At 46.3% G+C, this 15,880-nt stretch overlaps 1 pseudogene; it reads right to left on the bottom strand.

The window, feature by feature from the left end:
• Nucleotides 1-11,126: 11,126 nt before the first annotated feature.
• LOC136538459 (fe(2+) transport protein 2-like) lies at nucleotides 11,127-12,334 on the bottom strand (annotated as a pseudogene).
• Nucleotides 12,335-15,880: the final 3,546 nt, after the last annotated feature.

Raw genomic sequence — 15,880 nt, 5'->3', positions numbered from 1 at the left:
AAAAGTGGATCCTTGGAAGAAATTTAAACATGGAAAGAGTCTATACAACCCTAAGGCCTTAGGTGAACTGGGTACGTAAATGTACCTGCTAAACAAGTAGTACATGGTGGTGTGTAAATGGGGAGAGACCTTTGTTTCTGTCAGAGTTAGAAACCAACATTACTTCCATGGCGATGACGTTATATATGCCGAGTTTTTAGAATTACACCAACTATGCCACCTAGACTCTCTTAACAAAAGTCTCATTAGCTGCTATTGTCTGTAAGTGTAATTATTTTCTACTATTAAAGTGTATATATATAAAGCTATAAGTATATATTTAAATTATATATCCCCACACTATATTTTTTATATATGCAGATATGAGATGACAGAACTCAGAAAGAGAAAGAATAATGATATTGGTTTCGTTGATCCAAATGTCTTATTCAAACACCCTAATCCCCCGCCTGAATGGAAAGCTGAACTCAAGAAAAATCTCATGAGGTTCTTAGTGAACCAACAAAACAAGGACATACTCTTCCCCTATAACTTCAAGTGAGTGTTAAATAATTAATATCGATCATATGGACATTTGTTCAATTATTTGCTTACTAGCTAAGCTATCTCCCATATATATATATATATGTTGACTCTAGTTAATGTCGATCATATTTGTGTATAAAAACATATCCAACAATCACTGTATATTGATGGTCATCGATATGGCCAATAGTCGATTGAGCATCTTAGACTCGTTAAGAAAAGAGCAAACAGAGTACCAAGACATGATAGATATTATCCAAGGATAATTTGGTCTCTCTAGCGACTATATATACCCCGATCTCTTAACTGCAATAATTATTAAAGGCCAAATTAATTTTTTATTTTATTGGGCGTAGTATTTGGAAAAGTTTCATTGAGGAACACCACATGAAACATTGCAAAGCGCCACTGGATGTAATCGCACATAAAGTAAGTACTAGCTATATATATATATATATATATATATATATATATATATATATATATATATATATATATATATATATATATATATATATATATATATATATATATATATATATATATATAATTCAATTAACACCATGCATGCTTTTAATTCACCAGATCTTTTTTCTCGTAAAAGTGGGTTCTGAGGCAAGAACAGGGGGACCAACTACTGCGGATACTATGTTTGCGAGTTCATCATGGCGTACTCGAAAAGAACTCCTGAAGAGATCCTCAAAGTATGTTATATAAAAATATTCATATATTCACAATTTCTTTTATTGCTCATATATATAAGTAATCACATGACCAACATATATATATATATATATATATATATATATATATATTAATACTTTTCCTTTAACTTTTATTAAAGACTCTATGATTAAAGGAAAAAGTCATATGACGTGACCAACTAAAAGCAATTCAAGAGACCATAGCAGGATTTCTTAATGACTAGGTCTTAAACCCCACCGGCGAGTTCTACAATGACATGAACGAAACATGGAAGCCAAACCAGATAGAGTGAATTTGTTATCCCAAGGATATGATGGAATATACAATACAAGCTTTATTTGTAATATATATACATATTATATGTACATAAATAACGCTACAATATATATATATATATATGCATGTAATATATACATTAGTTTCATACTTTAGTTTGTACAAAATGTTCAAACATTATAAGCGTGTAGAATACATATATTATTAGCAGCGTAGAATGCGTATTCGAAAACCTATTCGAAAACCAAAATGAATCATCAATTAAAAATAGAAAAAAAAACCTTTAGTCTCGGTTGGTAATACCAACCGGGACTAAAGGGTCGGCCCACGTGGCTAGACCGAGAGGCCTCTTTAGTCTCGGTTGGTATTACCAACTAGGACTAAAGGTGGACCTTTAGTCCCGGGCGAGAAACCGGGACTAAAGGAGGGGCCCTTTAGTCCTAGATTCGTGCTCCCGGTTGGGAAACCGGGACTGAAGGGGTTTCCCAATCGGAGGTATAGCTTGTTTCTATACTAGTGATGTTAATTGCTTTTGGTTCTTAGAACAAAATTGGTTGTATTGTTGTTAATGGTTATCATTGACATTTATTTGTGATGTTTTGATTTTTGTTTGTTAAATTACATCCGTTTTGTTAAATGCAAGAAATATATTGGGAGGAGTTTTGGCGAAAATGGGGTCGTTCCTCGAGAATTATACCCCGACGCGTCTAGCAAAGATGCCCCCATCCCTCCTGACCTCCCTATTCCTAATTGTGACTATGGTTTCCTGGTCCATGTTTTTCAATCGAAAATATCCGGACACAGCGCGCGCGGTGCTTCTACACATGCAGTCATTTTAATATAAGAAATTGTTTCCACTATCTTTTTTCTTTATTTGTGTAAGTATGCTACTAATATTTTGTTGAAATCTCGTTGTGTAGGACCATGAGAGGTGCTTTTTCTTTCAGTGGATCGACGGTGCAGATAAGTTTGATCCTAGGTACCTCCTTTTCAATGATTGGTTTAGAGGGAGACATCCACGTGAGCACTTCAAGCGGTGGGTTTCATCCCCCTTAACCCTCCGCCAATGATGGCTAAGGAGAAGTACCTAACCACAGTTAGACGACTCGAGAAATCTCCTCTGTACGATTGCGGAGATCGAGCTGTGATAAACACTAAGAATATGTTGGAGTTTGTGTGTCCAAACAAGCATGAAGTAAGTGCAAAGTGTATATTGAAATGTTGAGCTATATGTGTTCATGTACTAATGTCACTTTATTTAGGTGTTTTCAATGGCGAAGTGTCGTTTCAAGGAGTGGTTGTATGGTACTAAGAACTAATGGCCGGAAGAACCACGAAAGGTTATGGAAAAGAAGAAAGAAAGGGTAATTTACAAAGCACCTCCTATCATGTGCAAATGTGGTGTTAAATCCAACTATGGCCTAGTCCCTTCAGAGCTTGGAATAGGCCATTATTGTGGCCATATGGTTGACTATGATGAGGTTGGTTATTTTTGTGGTAAACATGAAATCGTATTTTGTTTCTTTTGCTAAGACATATATGATATAATTTTTCGTTTGAACAGAGCACTACGAAATGTAGGTGGAAATATTATGATGGTCAAGCTAAGTTCTTGGATGAACTGAAGGGGAGGCAAGTAATTACACGAAAGAGGGGATATGGACCTAACTATGTCAATCTATTCGTAAAACATTACAAAGAAAAGATGCGTGAGTTTGCTAGACAGCGCGATATTTGTAACCCGATCGATGTTGGGCTTGACAAATAGAGATTGGAGAGACGGATGACGTTAGAGAAGGAGAGGGCAAGAAAGGAGGCAAGGGAGGAGACAGGAGTACAGATGCAGGTCTTGAACGAGCATGTTGTTGTATTATGTGCCAGTGAGTGCTTGAAAGCCTTTTTTCATTGTTTGGTTTTAAATGTAATATAATCACATTGCTAACTGATTACATTTTATACATGAAGTGATTGGATGCAGCGAGGAACATGCCGCAGAGGTGGCTTGTGCAAAGTATGAGGAAAAGAAGTTAGATGAGCACATATCGGCCCCGTTCGGCTTACCTTATAATCTGCACTATTCAACTTTTTTTTCAGCCGGAACAGTGTTTTTCTCTCACAATAATTCAGCCAGAACAGTGTTTTTCAGCTAATTTAGCTAAGTTTCAGCAAGCCAAATGGGGGCCATCATGAGCTGGTCTCACCATTCAATCACCGATTGTGTTGTCTGATGAGGGGAGCAAGGATGAGGACGACACTGGCAGACTGAGTGAACTCATCGCTCTAGTAGAGGCAGGCTTGTAGGTGGAGGAGGCTGAGGACGACACTGGTAGACTCAGCAAGCTCATTGCTCTAGCAGAGACGGGCTTGTAGGTGGAGGAGGCTGAGGACGACACTAGCAGATTGAGCGAGCTCATCGCTCTAGTAGAGACGGGCTTGCAGGCGGAGGAGGATGACGACGCGTTCTTCACTCAGGCCATAGAGGCCGCAGATAAAGCGGAGGTCGCTTACTATAGGTGATAGGCAGATCAGAGCAATGCAGGTGAAGCCTAGCCACAACAACAGGGTTGTGGTAGAGGACTGGTACTCGAATGATGAGTTGCCTACTCAGTATGTTTTCAGACTGAGGATTTGAAAGTGCATTTGCCCCCTATGTCTATTGTCGGCACGTACTTCTAGTATTATTATGTTGTTTAATGTAGGCATAGTATTGGACTTTTCATTATGTGGTTGGTTTCATTATTTGTGGTCATAAAATTCAGCTTAATATTATGGACGTATTGAAATGTGATCACGTGCTGCAAATAAAACCTAACGAAGTAGGGCATTATATAATTCAACACACAAAACAAATGAAATACATGTGACAACATGTACCGAACTAGGGTACAGAGTTCCTTCGAACTAAACCTAAGATGCCTTAGGTAATTAAACCAAACAACAAACACTAGATGTGGCATGTGAATAAGATAAAGTCGTCCTAGTAGTGTGGCCATATAGCAAATTGTGTTGCACCTTCTCCAAAGTAGCCTCCTATTGTTGTGGTGGTGGCGGCGGGGGTGGCGGTGGAGGACCCTTGTTCCTATGATTAGAGTAGGTGCAATATGGATCATTACAGAGTGCCTCCTATGAACTGGCACCATTGTTTTCATCTTCCTGTTCATTGTCCTTGTAACCACTACTAACTTCCCTTTCTAGATCGAAGATACGGTCCTTACAGGTAGTAGATGTACTTCGCATGCAGATAAATAGGTCGAGGATCGATCGACCTAGTGAACCCATAGTTTTCTTCGGCCAAGGAAGACTACAATAAGTATGTCATGTAAGTTGTATAGACGAGGAACATATTGAAGAAACAAATACTAATAGCAATTACCCATGCTCGCTGGGCATTTGAAGAAACGACGACCTCCATCTATTCCCTCGGTGAACATCTACACTAGGCAGTCCTCACCATGCATGCATTTTGGCCACTCTTCTTTGCAATATTCCCTTCATGTTGGCCTCAATGGTCCTAATAATTGTCCTCACCTTCATGTTGGGTTCTCCATGTAATATTGCCATCAACCGCTTGGCAATGAGGGTAGATGTCAACTGCCGATGCCTCAGTGTCAGCTCATGGTCAGCACAATTGTGTGGCCCGACAACTTTTGTGATCTTCCACTTTCCAGTGACCTTTTGCTTCCTTTCACAAACCCTCCATGGGCAGCGTTTCCTTGATCACACACAACTGTGTAACGGCGCTCCGCATATGAATGCAAGACCTTGTATGGTCTCTTTCGTATCACTACAAACGCCTGCAACCGCCTCTTCAATGCAGGGAGGTCCTTGAACACCCTCCCACTCTCAATTACCATGTTAGGGCCGCCTCAGGAGCTTCTAGGAGCTCATCATCACGTCCTTCTACACACGCCTGATCATTGAACTCGTGAACTCTTGGATCACGGTGGCCAAGAAAGATACGCCTCAGCATCTCAACATCACTCTCTGTCAGCTCTCCAACAGGGCGATCATCATTAGAATCAAGAGCCCTTGCCATCTCATATGGCTTCGAATCATTCATAATTTCAACACTATTAGAAGCCACGGAATCCATCTCCACAGTGCACTTGCGCAGCAACAGGGGGCACATCCACATTCTCAGGAATGTCTCCTACAACATAAGCAGAGAAATGAGAAAAGAATGAAAGAAATGGATGTAAGGAAGGGGGTAAGCTCCCAATAACCATGCAGTTAAGATACTTACTCGGATGATTCTGTGTCAAAGGGATCTCATTAGGAGGATCTGCCACAACAACATGAGTCTTACAAGCATCTCCAACTACCAGCATTGGGGGCAGATTGAGCATCGGAAACCATAGGTGAAACCTCCACATCCATATCAGGTTCCAGGATGGGAGGGTCAATGTGTGCCTGCTGACTCATTGGTGGGGAAAACCCATGAGGGATAGAATCAACTAACACCCGACGCACAACCACATCCAAACATTGCAGCTAGCCCTTCATAGCCGATCTCACATAGTTATGCCTCGTTATAGAAAAAAATGGGTACTCTCTCAAATTACATATGCATGTTTTACTTTTTGAACAATTATTACATTGCAACTCCACTAATTACCACAGAACCAAATACATAATTGAAGATATATTATAACTTCTAAAATTATTTTTTTGACTAAATTGATCTATAGTTTCTTGAAAGAGTAAAATGATGGCAGCCACCATATACCCCTCTAGCCATCAGCTCCTGGAGGCTCCATTTTGCATGTCCCGAGCTGAACCGCAACATGCACTCGGATCCACCTCGACCTACTTAGGGTCAACGCCCATATGAAAGAGGAGACTAATCCAACTATCTAAAGATACATGGTAAGTACCAAGCCAAGCCAAGTTATGTGCCCTGTGCAACGATGATGAGTGGGACTCCGAGGAAGAAAACACTTTGTAGCTTGGTGATACAGTTAGCACGGGCAGTAAGCATAGAAAAATGAAACCAACATATATTGGAAGAAAAGAAGTCATGAAATATTTTTAGATCACAAGACAGTTTTTAATTTATGTAAACAATTAACATGTCTAAACTTTAGACAGTTTTTTTGTAACTCAGCCACTCAGTCAAGCAGTTCTTGTGTAAATGTATAGCCATTAATCTAGCTGGAGCTTGAGAAGAGAGTGATTACCGAACATAAACCGGATGAGCAACCCTGATAATCGTTCCTTTGCCATTTGATGACAGGGATTACTCGCGGACCAGATTTTCCCAAAGTAACCTATAGAATTTTATCCGAAATTCATCAAGTTAGAAAGTCCAAAGCAGCTAGGTTAAATTCAGGTAGATTTTAAGCAACTAAAGTACAAATTCGCTGTGGTCTGTTAAGCAACTGAGCAAGTACAAATTCGTTGTGGTCTATTGAGCAACTGAAGAAAAAGGACTACCTTTTCTGATGGCCTGTGGGCATGAGGCTGGCCTCCTACAATCTGATCTCTCAATTGCAGTAATACCCTTACTTTTCTATTAAAAAAACAGGACTAAGAAGATTCACTATAGACCGGTGAGAAATGCAAACAAATTCAAAGATCGGTTAGTTACCATCCTAAAAATTACAACACCATCTACACAGAAGAATCTCTGGATTACCTTATCCCAGATCTCGGCAGGCTCCAATAGCTCCTCCATGGCCTCCATGGTTAGCGGTCTCCCTGGCAGTAGGTGTTGAGGGAACTACAGCAGGCTCTTTAATAAACTTTTGTGTGGTGCCAGGAGCAGGAATTTCATCATCACTAGTTACTGCATATCATAGCCTCGTTTCCAACTGGATTAGAGTAAAATTTTCTCATCCTCCGTTGGTTTCTGCGCTGCGCTATGTTGTTTAAACAAGTAGTAAAATAACATAAATATAAAAAAGATTAAAAAATGATGCACTGCTCATTCTGAGAAGGTATATATGAAGCAATGTTGCATACATAGAACTACTCACGAAATTAATGAAGCAAATAAACTCAGGTGGACTTGCATGGCCCTAATTTTATTTGGTGTATCAGCTACAGTCAGCTTCCTTGGATTACAACTGACGGAGGCGGTAGTACCGCATTGGCATCCCTACCCATCCGCTGATTCGGTCAGCACAAGGCACACAAAACAGCGAAACACGAAGTGGAACTGATAAAACAAACAATTAGATTCTAGAGATCTAGTTGGCAAACCTAGGGTTTGTGGATCAAAAGTACGCACTCACCATAGATCGTTACCAAGTGGAGTCGGAAGATTTCAACGACGAAGCCATGGCGGGCGAGCGGTTAAGACTCTCACTTCTCTCCTCCTTCTAGTGCCGCTACGCCTTGTACTGGGTCAAACCGTGGGGACAAAGTCGGGCCGGCTGCTGCACTCTTCTTACGCAAGGCGAGGTGGGGCGGCACCACGACGGGACGGGTCAGGAGGAAGACGGCACGGGACGGGCCACTGCGTTGTTTCTTCGTGTCGTTTGGAAGGATTTTTGGTAGGAATTTTTTTGGAAGGAAACTTCTTTTTTTTGAGTTTGGGATTTTCTTTAGCCTAGACTCCTAGTATACAAGTTGTAGTATTTGTACTCTACACAACACACTCACACCACCATACACATGCACACCCCTAGAAGCTACAACCTATACACCTCAAACATCCTTCTGGAAATCACTAAAGCCACACGAGCCTCATAGACGACGGGCACGTCATAGTCCCATTGTAGCGCCACGCAAGTGTCTAGGACCTGTAAGATCATTAATTAGGAATAAATCCCACGGTGGGAAAACACTGAGCCGAGCAGAGCATGAACTCAGGATCGGTGGCTTCCACACCTGGAGAGCTCACCATCCGAGCTGCAGCTCGGTCCCTTGAGTTTGGGATTTGATCGTGGGTCTCATTCAGTTTGTCATCGTGCAAGCGGCGTGCGTTGAAGCGCGAGGCATGAGTTGAAACTTGAGGGTGGGAGATCCAAATAACTGTCAGCCATCAGATCGAGTTGAAGCATGTGAGGAAGGATTATGAGTCATAAATTTTAATGATGCTGTAGTGCTGGGTACAATTTTGTTGGTGCACAATGGTAAGAGTCATTTAGCGGGGGACGTTTTTTGGGGATCCTGGTATAGTTTTGATTGGTCCCTTACAGTAGAGATGAGATAGTGTATTGCCTAGTTAGACAACTTGCATGTTGAGATAAATAGCTAGTGGAGTTTTACTTTATCTCCTACAACTAAAAAGAACAAAGTGTAGACATTTTTTAGTGCGACATTTGTTTTGGTTCGTCCGTCTGCCCATGCCTGTGATCCCACGATATCTCCCGCATGCTGCTTGATTGAATATTGCCTGTCATGTGATAGAGGAATCACAGCAAAATAAGAAGTAGAAAATTATTGTGCTATCCATATACACATTGCATGTTTGTATGCACCAGCATACATGGCAACGAGCAAAAGAAAAGAGAATTAACATAGAAGGAAAGAAAATTAAGACAAAAGGAACATCTTTGCATTTGCAAAAGGGACAGCTTTTTCCTCCTTTCATTTGGTTTTACGCTCACGTGTTCCATCGCCCTCGCTTGTTGTTTCTTGTTGAAATTGCCCTTGGGTCTATTCATTTTGAATCCTTTCCCCATATCCTCATTCCCCAATTCATGGTCCATCGCGATAGTAGACATCAGACACCATTTCTTGCGTGAACCATAGTAGATGTCATCTGTCTTCCATGGCTCAGCCTCCCAATCCCAAGAGAAGGTCCCTACCTCTCCCTGACTGGAGATCTGGCCTGCCAGAGGATCTCCTCGAGTCCATTGGGTAGCATCTCATGTCAGGCCACGACACAACGTCCTTCCGATCCGCTTGCTCCCCATGGCACGTTGCCGTCCCATTCGTGACCTTCAGGTCGCTCCTACTGCTCCTGTTTGACCCTGACTCAGATCATGTCGGCTTCTACTACATCTCGGAGAAGAAGATCTTGTCCAAGACGCTGCCCGATGTGCGTGGCAAGGTGGCGTGTGGCTCCTCGTGTGGGTGGTTGGTGCTCATGGACGAGGCAGTGTCCGTGATGCTGCTGAATCCATTCATCGGTGCCCGTGCCCCCCGCATTGAGCTCCTGCCAGCAGGCAAACATGTCGCGGCGACGTCCTCATTGGAACGCGTGTCTTAGGTCCATGGCCGATGGGTCCTCTATCCCACCAACGGCTATGGGGACACGAATGCCACAGGCAAATCCATCAAGCTAGAAGACATGAGGGACGTATTCTTCCATGAGATCGTGCTCTTAGTGCCGCCTGAAGCCGCCAGCCGTGAGTGCGTGGCCATGGCCATGCTTGGGTGCTCCACGGAGGTCACGTTCTGTCGAGTTGGAGTCGACAGTGCATGGACGTTGCTCGACACCAAACTAGAGTTCTTCATGGGGTCCATCGTCCACTACCAAGACAAGTTCTTAGTGATCGACTGCACTGGAGAAATCTTCGTCTACAGCAGCAATGCCACCGGTGCTACTCCAACCACGACACTGCTGCCATCGCTGTCACCACCTGTGGGGCTCTGCCACCATAGCTACCTAGAATCAAACGGTGAGCTACACATTGTGGGTGCCATGGTAGCATGTTCCACGAGACACAGAGCTTCACCTACAGTAGCGTGATCTATAAGTGCAACCTCCACGACCGTACGCCAGAGTGGTCTAGGGTGAGGGACATCGGTGATCAGACACTGTTTGTGTCTAAACATTTCAATGAAAGCTTCAGTGGAACAAGTGTATCTAAGTATAAGGAGAACAAAATCTACATGTCTGAGCCATTATATGGGGATCCATACGACTTGGTCCATCGATTGGAGATCGTTGATATTGCTACCGACGCATCCGAAGTGAAGCCCATCTAGGAAAAGATGCAGGGTTTCGAGGCTGTAAGTTGGATTCAACCCAATCTCTGGAAGGATCATTGCAAGACATCAATCATCTCATAGCTTCGGATAATATCGCAAAGCTACTAAAAACTATAACCGTGCCCTCACCTCAAACATTGTCCAGATAAATGGATTACAATGAAAGAAATAGATATCGAAGATTTCTTCCTGCCAATATAAAACATTATCTTAGCCGCATCACGGAAAGGTCTATAAAGTTGAGTTTGTGAGCCTACGACGCCGCGCACTCCGTGACTGTGTTAAATTCATAAACTTTGCTTTTTGGATTAAATATCACTTTAACGTTGGTATTTAATTTTTACAGTATTGTTATCTTATCATGTGATCCGTGTGTTTTTAGTATAAATTATTAGTTATCCCATAGCAACGCATGGGCACGCTACCTATAAAAGTATAAGATAAGATAAGATATCTCACCTTCCATAATATTTACAGCAACAATACTGGAGTACAGTATATACTACCCAGAAGACAATAGGAGCATACTGCGAAATAAGGCTAGCTTCAAGCGATAGAAATACAGTCAAGTACGTCAAGATTTTGATCCCCCCCCCCCACTTTGATGACAATCACGATGCAGCGGTGACCGGTGAGCAACGAAACATGTGAGCGGGAGCAAACACAGAATATATACATGGCACCTGAACCTGATTGATTGGGCCTTCTTAGCCTCCTCCGGAGTCCGGCCGGACAGATCACGCCCACTTGGCCATTACGGACATGCCGCCGGCGCCGAGGGGCACAGCTAGGAAGGAGATGAGCTGGAGCCTAACGCTACTCTATAGCTTGGGCCCCATGAAGTCGGCGGCGAGGAGGTCGACGAGCACCATGTAGTTGAGCAGCCCCGCCAAGGCCGCGTTAGCAGCCCGACGATGATCAGCGCCATCTGGCTGGTGTTGCTATACACCCTGGTGAGCGCCAGCCCTAGCGCGATCCCGAACGGCGTCATGGTGGAGAAGAACAACACCAGCCCCGACTTCATCCTAGCGCCATACTCCACCTCCAGGATGCAGCCACCGAGGCTCATGCCCTCGATGAGCTGGTGGAAGCAGAGCGCCGCCACCAGCGGGTGCATCGTGCACATGTTCTGCGACGCGCCCATGCCAAGGCCGATCACCACCGAGTGCACCACCATGCCCATCTCTAGGACCTGCCGATTGAGGTCGACACCAAGATCAACAACAATGAATGGAAGAACTATCAAGGCCATCGTGCAACAAGATCGATCGGTTACCTGAACAATGACATGGTTCCTGGGTAGCTATGCCGTGCCGGCCTCGACGTCGTCCTCGATGACCTTGTCCGCGGCCTCTGGCATCGCTTCGCTCACGTCTAGATGCCCGTGCCTGTGATAGTGCACCTATGGCAGTGCGCTATCAGCATGGCCATGGTGCGTGACCGAAGCACTTCCCCTGCCCTTGCCCTTGCCCCAGACATGGAACGAGAGCATGAGCAAGTCCATCATGAGCGTGAACATGGCGGCGAGCATGGCGACGAACACCGCGAAGGGGAACTACGCCCAGGGCCTCCGGGGCAGGCAGGGCGAGCTGAGGTCATTGAAGGAGTCCGGCGGCACATGCATGTAGCTGGTGCCGAGGATGACTCCCGACACGAAGGCCTTGACAACGATGAAGAGGTTGCTGTCGGGGTGGAGCGCGGGGACGGAGCGGGAGAAGAGCGGCAGGCACACACCCAGCACGCTGGCCAGGAGGATCGAGGGGATGGCGATCAGCTTTAGGCGCAGCGTGCTGGCGACACTGTGGCATTTGCCCCTGATGGCCGGACCGCCGCATGCGCCATCGGTGGGCGGTGCTTGGGGCTCCATTTGTGTGGAAACAGCGGCAAACGGTGAGGTGGACAGGAAGCAGAAGACGAGGACTGCTGTCAGTGCTCTCGAAGACATTTCTCTTGGATAGTCTTAATGACACTATTTTAGACTATTCTCAAATAATTGTGTCTACTAAGATATGTGCACTACTACAAACTAGCTGTATTGTTGTACACAGTTCGTGTCATATCGGATATTCGGATGCTAATTAGGAGGACTAAACATGAGCTAATTATAAAACTAATTGCATAGGAGTAGACTAATTAGTGAGACAAATCTATTAAACCCAATTAATTCAAGATTAACACATGTTTACCGTAGCACCACATTGTCAAATTATGGACTAATTAGGCTCAATAGATTTGTCTCGCAAATTGGCCTCCATCTATGCAATTAGTTTTATAATTAGTCTATGTCTGATACTCCTAATTAGTGTCTAAATATCTGATGTGATGGGGACTAAAGTTTAATTAGGTGGGGGTATCTGTCGACGAAATATGGTCGGCAGTCTACCTAGGGGTATGCCCAAGGTAGTAGATTATCGGCAGACAGGTGCGCAAGCTACGAACGAGATGGTGACGCAAGACAGACATGAGGTTTTATCCAGGTTCAGCCGCCGTGAAGGTGTAATACCTATGTCCTGCGTCTGATTGTATTGCTGTATGTCAATGAGATCTGATAGATCGTATCTGCTAGGGGACCCCTACCTCTCCTTATATACTCTAGAGGAGGTAGGGTTACAAGTAAAGTAGCCTATTTGGTACTATACAATGTCTTGCGGTGCACGTCGAGCAGCGCCGTGCACGCCTTAACCTTGCGGGCAGGCCACCCCTGATGGTATGGCCCATGACTTGTCTTGTAGATACCGGGGGCCATACCCTCACAGCTAGTCCCCGAGCCTGACAGTAGGTGACGTAGTTGCATGGTGCCAGGGTCAGAAAGTATAAGACCAGCCGAGCAGGCAGCCAGTCCCTGGGCGTAGCCTCGAGATGAGAAACAAGCACATTCACCGCAAGGTGAAGTGTACCCACTTAGTCCTCGAGCCTGCTGGAAGATGAAGAATGAATCTTGTAGCAGGGTCATAGAAAAAGAAGTCTGAAAGCTTTGCCGACGTCGTCCGACATGCGTAGTATCAAGACCCTAGACGTGCTATCCCAGGATCAGCACCCTGATCCGAACAGCATGGAGCAGCTTGATAGCGCACCGATGAGACATAGCAAGATCCGAGCAGCAAGGGAGTCCCCGGCGTCGCTGGCTGATGTCCGAGCACCGAGGAGCAAGGAGTTCCCGAACGTCACCGACGATGACTGAGCATCGAGGAGTCCCCAACTGGTAGGCGGCGATGACCGAGCATCGAGGAGTGAAGAGTCCCCGGCGTCACTGGCGATGACCGAGCACCGAGGAGCGAGGAGTCCCCAGCATAGGCGGTGACGACCGAGCACCAAGGAGCGAGGAGTCCTCGGCGTCGCTAGCGATGACCGAGCGCCGAGGAGCGAGGAGTCCTCGGCGTCGCTGGCGATGACCGAGCACCGAGGAGCAAGGAGTCCCTGGTGTCGCTGGCGATGTCCGAGCACCAAGGAGCGAGGAGTCCCCGGCGTCACTAGCGATGACCGAGCACCGAGGAGCGAGGAGTCCCTGGCGTCACTGGCGATGACCGAGCACCGAGGAGCGAGGAGTCCCCGGTGTCGCTGGTGATGATCGAGCACCGAGGAGTGAGGAATCCCCAGCGTCGCTGGCGATGACCGAGCACCGAGGAGCGAGGAATCCCCGGCGTTGCTGGCGATGACCGAGCACCGAGGAGTGAGGAGTCCCTGGCGTCGCTGGCGATGTCCGAGCACCGAGGAGCGAGGAGTCCTCGACGTCGCTGGCGATGTCCAAGCACCAAGGAGTCCCCAGCGTCGCTGGCGATGGCCGAGCACCGAGGAGCGAGGAGTCCCCGGCATCGCTGGCGATGACCGAGCACCGAGGAGCGAGGAGTCCCCGGCATCGCTGGTGATCTCCGAGCACCGAGGAGCGAGAAGTCCCCGGCGTCGCTGGCGATGTCTGAGCACCGAAGAGTCCCCGGCATGGCTGGCGATGACCAAGCACCGAGGAGCGAGGAGTACCCGGTGTAGGTGGCGAGGTCCGAGCACCGAGGAGTCCCCGGCGTAGGCGGCGATGTCCGAGCACCGAGGAGTCCTCGGTGTAGGCGGCGAGGTCCGAGCACCGAGGAGTCCCCAGCATAGGCGGCGAGGTCCGAGCACCGACGTAACTAATGACGTCCGTGCGGTGAAGTGTGACCACTTAGTCCTCGAGCACAAAGAAATCTGAGGGCTGAGGAGTAACCGACGTAACTGGCGATGAAGCACGAGCGACGAACATCCCGGTCGACTGGCCGGTGGCGAAGTGAACATTAAGTAGAAGCGACCGGCGAACAGTCCAATCAACTGGTCGGCGACGGAATCCATGAACCAAGCGGTCCGACCAGTTGATCGGTGGAGAAGTCCGAGCACCAGGTGGTCCGATCACCTAGACGATTATCCTACAATACAAACATGTAGAACGGGTAGTACATGATGTACAAATAAATAAACTCTAGAGAAAAATTAGCAATGGTGATGAAACGGCGTATGCAGTTCGGCGATCAGTTGGTGTGAAAATATATTTATGTTTAATATAAACCGCTCGAACAGTTAGTGTGTAGTTGAGTCTCCAGCCCTAGCTAGCCCATAGTCCATAACGTTGAGCGCGGAGCCCATGCACGTGTAGGAGGAACAGACATCGCTAAGGAGCCGCTGCCGACCACCCATAACGCAGAGGGCAGACGCTCGTGCACGTGTAGGGAGGAGCTGGAGACAGGGCCGTCTCTGGAGGCGTCTAAGCATCAACATGACTGTTCGAGGGTTCGCCTTAGACTTAGCTGTATGTCATCTTTAAGATGGTATACATGAAAGAAAAATGTTTGGAGAGCGAACATAGAGAAAACAGCTCGGAGAAACATTATGGTAATATACGAAGATTGGAGAATATTTAGAAAAATATTAAAGTGTCACTTAGCTTTAGATGGAACGTCTGGTCGGCGGCGTATGGCATTATCTGGTCGGCGTTGATGAAGTTGCCTGGAGCTCGAGCTTTCCGAACTGTCATCATGACGGCAATCGTGGTTGTCACGGCGACGTTCTTCGCGGCGATCATCATTGCGACGCGGCAGGTGATTGGAGTAAGTAGTCTAGACGACGTCGTCCTTATATTAGTGACCGGCCTTAGGAGATTCGGGGAGATCATTGACTGGTCGGAGAAACGATGCTGTATGGCGGAGTAGATGGGGCATGACCACGAGATCCGTACCGAGTCGTGCAGGACGACTGGCCCGAGCTGGTCGGGTAGATCTATTGTGGGTTGTGGTTACCTGCTCGGGAGGTTGATTTTGAATCGAATCTACCAGAGCTAGGGTTTCAGCAAGCTTGGTGCCGACCTGATCGATGGAGTCGAGCAGGTCGGTGTTGTCGATCTGCCTCCCTTTGTAGCGAGGAAGCGAACGACGGGTTGTCGGCATGGCTGAAGACAATGCTGGTGTGGCCGGAGCCAGATCTAACGTGGTTGGAGCCATAGCTGATGCTGGTGAAGCAGTGGTCGACGCAG

The sequence above is a fragment of the Miscanthus floridulus genome, chromosome 2 (assembly GCF_019320115.1).
Source record: "Miscanthus floridulus cultivar M001 chromosome 2, ASM1932011v1, whole genome shotgun sequence".
Lineage (NCBI taxonomy): Eukaryota > Viridiplantae > Streptophyta > Magnoliopsida > Poales > Poaceae > Miscanthus > Miscanthus floridulus.
The sequence above is the reverse complement of the archived record's forward strand: the minus strand, read 5'-3'. Positions and strand labels throughout refer to the sequence as shown.